Raw genomic sequence first — 15,071 nt, 5'->3', positions numbered from 1 at the left:
TTGGTGGAGGAGATGTCTCTTCCTTGCTTGTCCTTGGGTATGCAGTAAGTCTACTCCTTTATTCCCTATGCCATACGATCTTATGTAATTCTGAAAGCTGCACTGTGCAACAGTGTATTGTGTTCCATATATTTGTTACGAATAATAGCCAACACAGGCTCAGTCAGAGCCATTATGATATATTAAGCCAATACACTATATAGTCCTTTGCATTTTTCTGATCTGGAGACATTAATTGTATTCATAATAGCTCCAGGGGGCCTGTAGACTAAATGCAATTTCGGTGAACTATTAGAGCTTTTCCATGGAAAGAACCATTAAGATCTCCGAGTGAGCGTTCAGCCTGAGACGCTGCCATTTGTACAGGATACATCAGTGGTGCCATATAGGGACTAGGATTTTCTGTAGTAATAATGGCACATAAGACATGATGTTTCAAAACAGCACTTCTGGAGCCATTACGCTACATCCTGTTAATGTGCAGTACTTCGAAATTATCTCTTAAAAAAAACAACAGAACAAACTTGCTTGCACTGAAATGCAACAAGGCCTATATAAACAGATGTGGCTTTAATAGAATTGATTGTATTAATCAGTTCAATCCTACTATTGTGCTATTCAACATAATTTATTCTGTCTATACTAAGCTTATGAAAAATAGCTTCCGAACCGATTTGGCATTCAATATTCAAACACAAATAGCTCAGCCACTATGAATTTCTTGCTATTGTTATCAGAAAGCACTATTGGTTGGTATTGCTTACGCTTTCTATGATTAAATTCAATGCGAGTTCTGCTTTTGACTAATCTTACAGCAGAATCAGGTCCTTACGTTTCACCAGAGCTAGGCAAAGACAACAGAAAAGTATCTGTAATTATCTTTTGCTCATAGTTGCAATCCACCTTGAAAATGCAGGAGTCAATTGGCATCTGCATCACAGTAGCTTTTGTGGCCATTTCGATACCTGGTTTTTATGACTTACAGAATAGATTTTATTGAACAGTTATAAAGATTTGTGGCTTATTTTTAGACTTAGCCTTGAGACACAGACCCTGTTCCACCTTGGGAGAGACATAAATGAGGTTAATATTATAGGGCTGAACAGTACGAGTTGGGTTTCATCCACAGCAATTGTAGGCTGGTGTTGGTTGCATAAAAAAAAATATTTGTGAGGCACTGAGATGAGATTCTGAGCCTGTTTGAGACTCGATGATTTTAGTCTTGTTACATTTAACGTGACAAAGCCAAAATTGACAATGAATTTTTTATTATACCATCTATCTGAATATATATGTAATCATGTTTCATTCTCTGCATTTTCATAGACACCTACAATATGAGCAGCAGATATGTAGCAGCATAACAATGCTGGAAATATAAATAAGAAGAATTCAATCAAGGAAACAGATAAACAGAAATAAACTGAGTTTAGGTTGCACCTAAAACTAATAGAGGTGTTCTTTAATTACCACTTGAGTCAGTAAAAATGGGAAACGTCGTGGGCAGAGAAATGGAAAATGAGGCAGAGCCTTAGAACATGCTGAAGAAATCAGGATGAAGCCATGTCCTTTTCTGAAACCATTGTAGCATTCCAGTAAAATGAACAATCTGGAGGTGGTAAAATCTGTAGAGAAATTAAGGCCAGCAAAAGTATCATTGGATTTTACCAGTAGGAAAACAGATATCGTAACTTCTAGCAAACAGATGGGGTTGTTTGCTTTATAGCAATGTTTTCTATGCTATTTTTAGGTCAAATGAACAGTTTAATTATCTTTTTTGCTGGGTTAGCCTAATGCAACCAATGGCAGAATTCAGGGTGGGCTGTTTTAAAAGTTTCAGAATGAAGGGCAGATTTTACAGGGCTGAATATCCTCAGTACCCATAACTGGAGCCAGATGTCGTGAAGAACTGATGCACCTAAATAGGGTTGGTTTTCAAACATGTTCAACCCATACTAGCTCCTCTTATTTTGACAACTCAGATGTAGATGCTGACATCTTCTGGGAAAAAAATCTGTCTCCCAAAACTCCATCTTCTTCCTATATGTTAAAAATAATATATATTTGTATTTGCTGACACTGAAAATACATTGAGTTACACATAAAGCATATATTCCACCTAACTCTTTACATCACTTCTTGGAATAACCTCCGGAACAGTCTATGTTCCCCAACTGATGTCTCAGTTAGCGACGTAGACCTGGAAGGGAGCTCCTGGACTACTGACCTCCCACCATTACAAGGGATAATAGCTCAAACACCAAGAGCAAATTGAGCATCATCCTCAGACTATTGCTTTGAAACACAAATAAGCACCTGAGACTGCCTCATGCCCCATAGCATCCTGAAACACTGGAGATCGGAAGAGGTGAAACACCTCCCTGGCTCCCTTGTAGAGGCAGTGTATTCTCACCAGCAGTCTTTTTGCTCTGAAAGCCCCAATTCTCAAACTGGAACGGGTGAGGTCTGTAGATTTGTATTCTGCATTCTATTTGCCCCCTTGGGTCAGGCTGTGCCAGAAGGTTTGGGGTGCAATGGCATGGGGTTATATTTGGCTGCTGTTTTGTATGGCTGCCATGACTATTTTATTATGCTGTGGTGAAAACCATATACAAATATGATTATAATTACTGTCAGGATGCTTTGAGCTAATAGCTGAGTATCATTCAAACAAATAACAAGAAAGAAAAAAGGCTGAGCGAGACTGGCAAAAGGACTAGATGCAGTTGCAAACAGAACTGCAATTTTATGCAACGGAGAGTTGGGGCGATTGCAATGCACTGACTGTCATAGCTCCCATAGCAAAGTAAAATCATTTCAGCAGGAGCATTACATTTTCCAAGCCCTGTCTTCTGCTCCCAACTTACTCTCTTTACATGCCGTTGCCATTAATTATATATAGCAACTTATATACTTCACCTGTTTTAGCAACTGATATGACTAATCCATTGCAAAGAAGCCACCAAATGCCTTTGTGATCATACTGACTCATGGTCACAACTGACCAGTACCTACCAGCTAGTGACAGGTGATTTATAGGCCCTTTGATTTAAAAAGTGCCAGCTTTATCATTCATTTAATGCATAACTCACATGTGAGTGACCACTATATATTTCTTATTCTGAGAGTACTACATATATTATAGTCCTTCACTGCTGTCAAATGCCAAGCAAAAATCATTTATTTTTGTAACGGCTTTTGCTCTTTACAACAGCACACACGCGCACACACACACTATTTATACAGTCTATATATAACTTTATATATTTTATATAACTATAAAGATGTTCTTCATTTTTGATTATATACATACACACACATACATATATACATATACATATATATACATATATACAGACATGGAGGCACCAAATGTCTGGACTCAGTCTGGTCTTTGGATTCTATCTTAATGCTCTAAAGGGAGGATGGAAGGTCTGGGCAGCCTCTACTCCTCCAAAAATTCCTGCCCAGACATACGCATCAATAATTTGGGTGGCCGTCATGCATACTCCATGATCCAGGAGGATCGACGGTTGCTACCAACACCATTGATATATTGTGCATATGTGTATATAAGCAAAAACCATTCATTTAATATATATACACACTATATAACTATAAAGATGTTCATTTTTTATTATCTGAATATATGTATTTCATTAGTATATATACTATTCTGAGCTTTCATTGGTTTATTATATGTGCATGTGTGTGTATACAAGCAAAAATCATGTATTTATGTAACGGTTTTGCTCTTGATAACAGCATATATATATAAACATGATATATATAGGTGAGCAAAAGATATATATATATATATATCTTTCATTAGTGTGATCTTTCATTAGTATGAAATAGAATGAAAGATACACACACACTAATAAAAGATCAGTATAAAGATGTTCATTTTTGATTATTTGAATATATACATAGATATTTCATTCATATACACATACTATTCTGATCTTTCATTGGTGTATATATATACACACACAGACACACACACACATATGTGTGTATATACACATATACACACATACATATATACACACACACATATATATATACGCACATACATATATACACACATATATACACACACACACACCAATGGAAGATCAGACTATAAAGATGTTCATTTTTGATTATTTGCCCATTTACAGCAAATTTAGTTAAAACTCTGTTTGGTTTTATCATCACTAGACAAAATAAGCATGACAGGATATTCTCAGCTCTGGATTATGTAGATAACACAGAGAAATGCCATTTGCATTTTCATTCTTTTCACAGAGCAACAAACCCATGCATGCAAGGAAATTAAAATTCAAAACTTAATTGGATTTTCATACTCTCTTTAAACAGGTAATATTGTTTTTCTTCTCTTTATGATTGTATTCAAATGCTGGATTTAATTCTGAGAGCGCGCCGTTGAAGGTTAGAGGCCTTTGGTTCTAAATGGTTCATTTAACACTATTAAAAAAATCTATCTTACCTCAATGTGTTTGAGGATTTATATTGTTGCAAACTGGTATTTCAATTTTATTTTTAAACAAGTAAAAAGCTATAGTAATTGGGTGTTTTTTTTGCTATGAACACACGTATAGATACACATACGTGCGCGCGCGCGCACACACACACACACACACATTGACCTCTCATGATTTATCCCTTTGTGCTCATATATTTTATATCCTGGACAAGGCAAATTTAAAAAAAAAAAAACCCTGAAAGCAAAGTTTGTTAGCATATATATGAAAGTCTGTAATAGTACAAGGAAATATGGGATATAGTTTATTACTTAGTCTTCTCTTCTCATTATCTTTAGCTTTCCTGAAAATTGGTAGCGTCTGAGATAGAATTTAAGAGGCACCATCAGCAAGTAATCAAGGTAGTCTAAACTTCCATTCTGCTAATCCAGAATAGAAACTAAAACTCCTCAACCACATGCAAATCCCATGCCTTATCCTCCCTTCACAGTAAACCAAGCCATAGAAAAAATCTACCAAACCTTACTCCAAAAAGGAAGCTGTCTAAAATTAATTCTCATGTAACTTGCCAGCCAGTCATGAGGAAAAAGTGTTTACAGTAATCACCAGCAGGCAGAGCAAGAACTGGCCCTGGAAAATACTCAACCAGACTGTTAATACTCGACTGAAAAAGATACCAAGCATTGGAATAGTGCTCTTTTGCAGCAGTTGTAATAGTAGCCCATAAGGAGGCACAAGTCCTCCTTATAAGTACGAGTTATTATTATCGACTCTTTTGCAGCTTGTTGAAGCTGCAACATCTTTGCATTTTTAAATGTCTCCCATGACCATGTGTATTTTGCAGCGCTACAATGTAGGCTTTTATTTGCAGCAAACTAACGTTGCTCTACACATCAAAGCCATCTTGTTGTCAGTTTTCCGCATGAACTTCCCCGATTTCCACAGATAGGGAGAGTAGTACTTTGGCCTTGCTCTAATTCAGTCCACATTTATCCCCATTTCTGCGAAGCTTATGCCGATGAGTTTTGCACAGTACGTATCTACAGAGCACCAACAAACAGCCGTGCCCAGAGTTTGGAGGCAGTTGTTGGAGTAAATCCAGATATATACATGTCATAGGTTGTACCTTTGATCAGGGGCGTGCAATTATTTTGGGCTTACTGAGTTTCGGCAAGCCATCGAGGGCCACATGACAGGCAGCCCAGGGTAGATTAATTTTAATTTTCTAAATTTTTTAGGGGCCCAGCAGGCCAGATAGAATGGCCTGGCGGGCTGGATCCAGCCCCTAGGCCGCATTTTGCCCATGTCTGTTGTAGATTCATCACAAGGTAAGAAGGAAGGCTCCTGTTTTTTTCCTGATGCAGAATAGGATATTTGAAACCACAAAAATGGTTTCAGGGCATGAAAACAGGTCCCTGCTAAAGCCTATCGAGCTTGCAGTTGACAGGCAGGGATGGAGAATAAGCTATCTTGCTTCCTCCCTTCAGATATAACAGTCAGCAGAGCTGAACTCGTGCCATGGGTGTTACAATTTGCTGCTTGTATAGACCATGAGGAAATTACTATCTTTTCTGTCCTTCCCCTAAGCAGAGTAATGGGAAAGCCAGGAGGTACCATTACTTCTTTGTTGTTCCCCTGTGGCAACGCAACTGTGTATGCGCTCAAGGCTTATGACAAACTTTCCGGTCTAGCTAGACTGTAGATTACTCATCATCTCTTGTCCATTGGGTCCCTGAAGGATTAATTTAAGCAGTAACTAGATTCCAACCCCCTAATGATTGTCTAACCTTCTTGGAATAATTTCAGGTTTTCCTTCTTTCCTGTTATTTCTAGTTGATGTGTGTCAAAATCACACCTGAAGACAGAAACCACCCACACTGCAAATCTGTACAGAGTGATATATGAGCAGAGCATCATCTGTTGTGAGTGAGGGGCTAATTATAAGCCTGTCAGTACATTGGGGAAATGTCTGACCACACATGTCAGCTGATCAGCAGGGGTATGAGTGTCCTCAGTGAAGTATAAAATTATCCACAACAAAGCTGCACCTCACATTATATCTGTTTCAAGTGCAAGGCTTGAGGCTTATCATGCCAGACATTTTTCCATATATTTGGTTTTTTCACTGCAAAGGTAACACAAGTTTCAACACCTGCCACAAGCTACACAAGTGTGTAAATTAAAAATGTATCCTGACTTCCTAAGTGCTGACCTTCCTAACAGACTATCCAAGTGATGCTGATTGCTGGGATAAAAACTCAGCAGGTTATATGGAACCATTCCACTTTACACCGGGTGAGACCCTGGCCCTCATTTATATCTGTGAAACAAATCCCATTTTTCCCATAAAGATTAAAGAAACGTTAAACCCAGTAGATAAAAACCATTGCATCCACCCAAAGCTTCAATAAACCCTGAAATGTGTATGTGAAATTCAGATATGCACATAAAATCAATATATGCAGACTGTATTTATTCACATATAACATTTACAAAAATTGGGGGTGGGGGGTGTCTTCATCAGGGAAACTGATTTTCTACCCAGAATAGCAGCAGTGGCATTTCTATTCAGGCAGACCTGAAGAACTCAGTTGACTTCATGATTCATTATAATCTACTGAATTCCTGCTAGTTCCTCTTCACTCAACAGTTTTAATAACCCACTCTTCTGTTTAATGGTCTTAATGTTCACTAATCAAGCAATCCTTTGTTTCACAATTGTACTGAAGAATTTTCAGTTTAGCTATTCCAGGTCTCTCCTCCTATTTCACAGCCCTGCAGATTGTTTTTAGCTCTTTTCAAAATCCTAAATCCACCCATGGAATCCAGACTTCAGCAGCAACTACAGTTTCAGCTTTTGGTTGAATATGAAAAGGGAGGGCTAGTGAACTGAATGTTGATTAGGCTCCATCTCTGCTGTATGTGGCCATAACTTAGCAGGGAGGAAAATATCTGTTTCTTCATTCCACCTTACCAAAAACAATATATGTGTGTCTTATTTGAAGAGTGTGGTACGTAAGAAAATATGATAATTGAAAAGGGGCAATAAACAAACAAATATTTCCTAAGGCCATTTATTAGTATTATTGTTATTATTACTACTAATAATAATACACACCAGAAGTACTTAGACATGCCCCTGACACTGTAGTACCCTGGTGGCACACAGGTCATCTTCAACCCTACTGCGCAATAGCAACGAGATACTGCAGAGTAGTGGCGACATAGCTTGTTGCTACTTCACGGAAGCAGAAGGTCATGCTTACTGCCTGCCGATGCTACATTACCATAGCAATGAGTTATGTCACCATAGTCAAACTTTTCTTTAAAAAAAGCAGCCATTTTCTGCCACAATTTATACCGGAAAACTTCATTATGTATCAAGGCAACATTTTCTATGGAAGAAAACTTAATTTTCTTATCAGCTCTAGTAGTGAGTGTTATTTTGTTTGAGATTATTGATTTTGTGACCACCTTCATCGGAGGCTAGGTAGTTAGAAATCTTTGGGCATTTTTACACATGTTCCAGGGGTTGCAAGGGTGGGGGGAGGGGACGGGACTTTAATTAGAGCAGCTCCAAGAGCCACTCTATTTAAAATGCCCAGAGCATCTTGTGTATCAGCGTCCCCACGCTTCAAAATGGTGGCAGGGGCATTTTATCTCAAGTTCATCAAACAAACTTTAGTTAAAATGCCCCCATTGCCATTTTGAAGTACAGGGATACTGATACACGAGACACAGAGGCTGGCTGGAGCACGAAAATTACCATGCTCCAACTCACTGTAACTACGGTGAATCGGAGCAGCCTCCCAGGTCATGTGCAGGCACCTGTTGTGTAAATTAGGTCTACTACAGTCAAGCACTTGTTACGAAGTATAGTAGAAAAACAGACTGGACAGAGGAATAAATATTCACAGCAGAGTGCTCCATGCTTTTCTGCAGTCCTTAGAACGCCTGCATTGGAATACCAATCATGTACAGTAACAAGCCTTATCCAGAGCCCCTTGAAGTCAATGAGCAGCTTACCATTGACCTCAGTGAGAGTTTGATCAGGGCTTAGTTTGCTGTTTCATAACTAAAGTCAGCAGAGCAAGAGATAATTCCCTATCATGCTTATCTCACGCTCAAACCATTATGGAAAACATTGTAAAGGTCTGTTTTAATTAAATGGGAACTAAGCACACACGTCTCTTGTATTTATAGCTTTACTAATGTTTGTCCAAATGAAGTGTAGGACTTATTAAACACATCCAATATCTAATTATCTAGCTTTACTGGAAGCAATTAAGACTGTCTCGTTTACACTACACGAATGAGTGGACTGAGCTGTTCAGTGGTCAGCATCATCAAAATAAAGCAATATGGTCCCTTTAATAGAATCCCTATGGGCTTATGGCTGTCTCTTTTGTAGTAAATGGCAGATATACAAGTATTTGAGTATCTCACAAGGACTTGTATTTTGTCCTCACCACATGCCTGTGAAGTAGGGAAATATGGTTATTCCTATTTTCCAAACAACAGAGGGTAGTGTCCATATTTAATTCCCTGCTCTACTATAGACTTTCAAGGTAACCTTAGCACCTTTCTGTGACTTAGGGTGTCTACAGACCTTCAGGGAACTGCTCCAACTGATGACACTTTACATAAAGTGCCATGAGTTAGAGCCTTGTCCCCCCTCCAACCCAACAGACATTCACCTGTTGAGTTAGGGGGTGCAGAGCCTGTCTGCACCAGCCCTGGTCAGCAGGTGGGGGCACTCCAGCAGCCCCCACGGAGGCTGCTGAACTGCCCCTCTTCCCAACCCACCCCCTGCCAGCTCCAGGGCTACCAGCGGGGGAAGGAGGGGGAGCAGGATGGCAGCACAGAGCTGCCACTGCTTTGAATGTCCAGAACTTGGGGATGGGGGGCAGGGCCCAGCTTAGTCAAGGTACCTGGTGGGGGGGCGCATGAGGTGAGTTGGCTCTGCTCTACCACATCTCCCCCCCAGCTCTGACCGTTCAAAGCAGTTGGAAGATCTATACTGGCAGCTTACTCCCCCCACAACAGTCCTGGGGCTGGGGCTGGGCTGGTGCTTGCTGGTGTGAGCACCAGCCCAGTCCCACCCCCACATGGAAAATGAACCCTGGAGGGAACACAAGTTCCCTAAGGCACTCTGCTTTAGAGCACCTTAATCTATTACCTCATTTGACCAGGGTTAATTTTTTGTGCGATCGGCCATTTTAAAAGGACCCTGCAGCTGTGCATGTGTTACATCATGGCTGCAGAGTGCTTTCAGGAGCCTGCTTGCATGAAAAATGTTATTTGCATAAGTGCCTTCAGCTTCCCAAGTCCCAAGTTCCCACACTAACCACTGGGTCGTCTCTTATTGCTTATGGTAGTCCCATGCAGGATCCACTGAAGTTAATGGAGTTTCCTATGGCTCATGGCGAGGGTTGCCTAGAAGCAGAACTGGAAGAAAGAGCAGTATATCAAATAAGACTGCCAGGGAATACACCAAGGGGAAGTCGAAATGGCACAATGTTCTGAAAGAGGCTGCTGAGGAACTGGAAGGTGGGACGCCAGGTTAATGCAGTGCTCCCCTGCTGATCAGTGCTAATTAGCTCAGGAAAAGCATTACACTACTAGAGCTCTAATGCTTCCAGTCCCTGAACTAGCCATTCAGAGATAGCTTGGGGGCATCGCTACACAGCACTTTCTTGTGTCACATAGACATAGCCTAAGTTAAAGCAGGACCAAAGCAGTTGAAAATTTTGAGGGGAAATGAAGGAAGGAATTATCTCAGCAGAGTTAGGCTATTTTACCAAGAAAGCATCCCACGCATACCAGCCATGTAGTTAAAAAGGAATTGTTACCACTGTAAACAACCTCGGCATCCACAGAGGGATAACAGCACTGTTTATAGGCTGGGAGAGCCCAGCTGCCTGCTTGGAGGTGACGATTGGGTGAGTAAGAGCTGCCTTCATCACCCTGATCACAACCGGCATGTTTCCAAATTCTAAACTCGGTGGCTTTCACCAAAAATACCTTATCCCACAAGAGGTGGACATGGACATAGCATGGAGGGAGCCCTTGGGACATGCAGTTACACACTTAAACAAGTGTGAGGAGGACAGCAGGTGAAAGCAGAGGAGAGTGAACCGTGTGGTCAAACTTTGACATCCTTGCTCCTGAAACAAAACATTGGAAAAGAGGAATTTTAGCTATTCTAGGAGAGCGGGTCACTGAAACAGGGCTTTTATTCCTGAGCACCTAATACTGAAGCTAGTCAGGGAGTGCTATGGTAAAGAGAGAGTGGCAAGACACAGTGAGCTTTCAAACTCTGACTAATCTATAGCAGGATATGCATCTCCCAGGACCCTGCTTCCACCAAGGGACCAGTACAATCGGCACTGCTTTTCATTGTTAAATTGGGGCAATTCCATGGTTGCAGAAGTTTCCTAGGCAGTGAAATACCCGAAAGGCAGGCCTCACAGTGTGACAGAGAGATGCATTTTTACCTTTATTATTGGTGCCTCAGTGAATTAGCCATATACTCATGAAACTTGGGAATTCTGGCAGGATTTGTGGAGGCTTAACAAAGGGCATGTGGAATAAGGATAAGGTAAGGGAGTGTCAGGGATAAAAGACCCATCATTATGGAGATGCCTAGTGATCAGCAGTAGAAGCAGGACTAAGGAATGAATGCTACTGTTGGTAGCACCCATGGCGCTTGTATGGATGGCATGTCCCAATACTGCACTATATTTGACATTTTATTTAAGCAAAAGCTGGCACAGTTTTTGCTGGACAGACCTGCTCACCAGGCCACCATCAAAGAACCATGCTAGGGAGTGCCATTGTGAAGCATGGCATGCTCATTCAATGCATATTACAGACCAAAGCAGATATAATGTAGCTGCCTTGCTATGATGGTGTGCATGCACCACTAATCTTACCCCAGACAATAAGCTTTTGCCACATGCCCTAAATCGCATGAAGCACAACCATTATATGGTGTACTACACAGAGTGGGTATGTATGCACCACACCCATTGCACAAAAGATGGGAATTAATCCAGTGTGGGACTCCTGAGGGCACGGTGATCGTGTAGACATGCCCCAGGTGTCTTGAGTCTGTAAAAGGAGAACATGATACTTTCAGTATGAACACCAGAAACCCAACTCAAAAATGACATGCAACATTAACAATTTCAAAATGCTTGCATTTAAAAGCACAAAGGACTTGTCCTCAACTGAATCAGGACAGCACAAATGAGGAAAGAACCCAGGATATGGCCGACACTGAAAAAGTAACATGTTCACATCTCCCTAGAAATGAGATCCAAATACCCAGGTGCTGCATTAGAAGCACAACACCTACTGCTTTTACACTTTTTAGCAGCACCAATACCTGTGTATACACTCATTTATATTGAATTCTATACTATTTTAATGGTTCATTATAAAAGCTTATCCCACCATCCACCTGCTACTTTTTTCTATTTGTATTGCTGCGCAACAGCAGATGCTGCCTTATAATACAAGTAATTGTATGTAACGATGTAGTGCTATTATATGGCAAAGCTGCACAGATGCAAGAGAGATTGACATGGACACTTTGATCCTGTACTTGGTTCAAAAGTGAATGGCTTGTGATTAGTCAAATCTCTAGGAAGATCCTGAAGTTAAAGATTTTCTGATCTTAGAAGCTGAGGTTATCTTTCTAAACTGGAATATTATACTTGAGACCTGTAATAATGTGTAATGTACCCTTTAAATATCTCAATTTTTCCCTCTGACTGCCCTTGTAATAGTTTTGCAATCCCCACTTCCCCCCTTATTAAAAGCCCTGAGTGCACGTGGTAGGGAGAAAACACATCACATCCATCTTTGTTTTGACAGGATGCTGTACCCCACGATGCAGACTGCAGCAGGTACATCACTCCTACTCCCGCCCCCAGATGCAACACCGCAACAAATGTTCAGTTCATATACGCTTTTAAAGGAGAGGAGAAGGTCACCAAGCACTTGAAGCATATCTCCTCCTGATTCTGTGCAAGAACACTTCCTTTCCCCAGGGATACCTCTAGCTGTGTGGTAGACTTGCCAATCGCTACCTCTTTTCTTAACCTGCCTCAGTAAAGCAGTCACATACCTAGACCCCTTGGGAATTAATCTAATTCTCCATTGGGCCCACTCTCAAAACCTGGGAGGAAGCAAATGGGCAGCAACATAATTGAGAAAACATAAGGTGCATCTTTTTTTAACAAGAATTTAACAGATGTAGCAGTGAATACATTCAAACACATTTGAATGATTTCAAATGGCCTTAAGAAGAAAGTGCAATATTTTCCCCTAATTCTTCCCTCCTCCTTTTTTTTCCTGTTTAGAAATCTGATTTATTTTTTATTTGATATTTAATCAAAATGTGAAAACTTCTGACCTGCTGTACTGTTGGTTCACAATCCAGGGGAAGGGAGAAGGGAGCATGGGCAAAATGCTCTCTCCCTTTTTTGGAAATTCAAAATGTCATCGAAGTAGAAACACTGGAGCTCTTTTGACTATCTCTAGTTTTGATGGTTTATCTTGCCATTTTAAATAGGTATCAGCAGGAGGACTTCACTTCTCATGTGCCTGCTTCTAGTTATCTGCCTCTCGCAAAGCTTCCTCCGACTGATCAAAATCACTTCCTAAAAGAATGTTTGCTCACATTTTCTATGCAGATATGTGAAAATAGCAACTGGCTCCTTCAGGCCTCAACAGCCTGGTACTGCTTCAGGCTTCTTCTGCCTCAAGATGGCATGAAAAAGCCAGTGAAATGCCGTGACAGATGTTAATCACGTTGCTTAATGCACTGCTGCTTGGCACGCGGATACTCCACCAAATGAATGCAGCATGAGAATGCGCGTAAAACAGAATGAAACTTGTATAGTGATCTGGGGACCACATTGCAAGTGCCAACCTTGGTGCGTGTCCCTGAGCTTCCCCGCTGGCAACAGCAGCCCTTGTGGGTGTGAGACTTCAGTGATCCGTGGATGCTTCTTGGTGAACACCCAGCACTGCTCTCAGCCTGTTAGAGCGATGACATGACATGTTTTTTAGCCTATTTAGAAAAGATGTGTACAAGTCCATGGGGTTGGACAGGATGCACCCAAGGGTGCTGAGGGAGTTGGCGATGTGATTTGCAGAGCCAGTGGCCAACATCTTTGAAAACTTGTGGTGATTGGCATAGGTGGAGGAAGAAAATATGATTTGGGGGGGCTGAGTGCATGTGTGCGCAAGCACGCATGCACCCTCCCCACCCCTCAGCAAGTCTGTCATGGGGAAGGGGCATGGGGGGGGGTCACATCAAGGCCCCCATGGTGAGGGAAGGAGTGGGCCAGAGACTGGGGCAGAGGTTGGGGTAAATGGGGCCCTGGGGCCAGGGCAGGTTGTGGCAGGCTTGGAGCCCAGGTGGTTCATTCAGGGGTGCAGGAGGGGCTCCCGCCACTGGGTGCACCCCGGGGCAGGCACAGGGGGCAGATGCCACCATGTGTGTGGGGTGGAGGCAGCTGCTACTGCCACTGCAGGTTGTGCTCTGCACCCCGCTGCTGGTGCCCAGGCAGCCGTGTGATGCCACGTGCCTCCCACATGCTGGCTGTGCCGCCTGCCCAGCAGTGGGAGGCATGTAGTGTCGTGTGCCTGCCAGGGCACCAGCAGTGGAGTGCAGAGCACAGCCCACCTCCACCCTACACAGCACAGATGGGAGGGCACATATCCCCTGTGCTTTCCCCGGGGGTGCATGCAGAGGCAGGAGCCTCCCCTGTGCCCCTGGATGAGCTGCCCAGGCAGCACGTGTCCCATGACCCACCCCAGGGTGCCATTCACCCACCCAACTGTGGGGGCCTTGATCTGTCCCCCGCCACACCCCTTCCTTCCCCTGAGCCCTATCCCGTCCGCACATTTACTTGGTCAGCTGGGTGCCAAGCCAGACGGCCAAGCCAGGCTGAGTTCCTGGCTGCCTGCAGGCTCCGGCTGCTTATCTCTGTCTGTGCATGCCCCTCCTGACCACTGCAGCCACCCAGAGCCTGCACCCAGGCTCCCTGCATTTGTGGGGGCTAAGCCCTGTTAGCCCTCGCCTTCTGCTGCCTATGGTGATTGGAAGAGGTCTTGGAGGATTGCAAAAGGGCAAATAAATATAGTGCCCATCTTTAAGAAAGGGAAGGAAGATCCAAAGGAACTACAGACCAGTCAGCCTCACCTCAGTTCCTGGAAAAATCATGGAGCAGGTCCTCAAGAAATCCATTTCAAGCACTGTTCTCAGTGGTGGCAGAAGACAGAACAAGGAGCAGTGGTCTCAAGTTGCAGCAAGGAAAGGTTAGGTTGGATATTAAGAAAAACTTTCTCACAAGGAGGGTAGTAAGACACTGGAACAGGTTAGCCAGAAAGGTTGTGGAGGCTCCATCCTTGGAGGTTTTTAAGCCCCAGATAAACAAAGCCCTGGCTGGGATGATCTAGTTGGGGATGGTCCTACTTTGAGCAGGGGGTTGGACTAGATGACCTCTTGAAGTCCCTTCCAGCCCTTATTTTCTATGATTCTATGATTACTTAGGAAATAGCCTCCTA

At 42.4% G+C, this 15,071-nt stretch overlaps 1 long non-coding RNA gene across 1 annotated transcript in view; it reads right to left on the bottom strand.

Annotated features, from left to right (window-relative positions):
- Positions 1–636: 636 nt before the first annotated feature.
- Positions 637–15,071, bottom strand: part of LOC132244619 (uncharacterized) — a 262,580-nt gene continuing 248,145 nt past the window's right edge. The window contains exon 5 of the long non-coding RNA XR_009456279.1: positions 637–2,040. This is a non-coding gene — a long non-coding RNA (uncharacterized LOC132244619). The remainder of the gene's footprint in view (positions 2,041–15,071) is intronic.

The sequence above is a fragment of the Alligator mississippiensis genome, chromosome 13, assembly GCF_030867095.1.
Source record: "Alligator mississippiensis isolate rAllMis1 chromosome 13, rAllMis1, whole genome shotgun sequence".
In the NCBI taxonomy this organism is placed as follows: Eukaryota; Metazoa; Chordata; order Crocodylia; family Alligatoridae; genus Alligator; species Alligator mississippiensis.
Note: the sequence above shows the minus strand (reverse complement) of the source record. Positions and strands in the feature narration are given on the sequence as shown.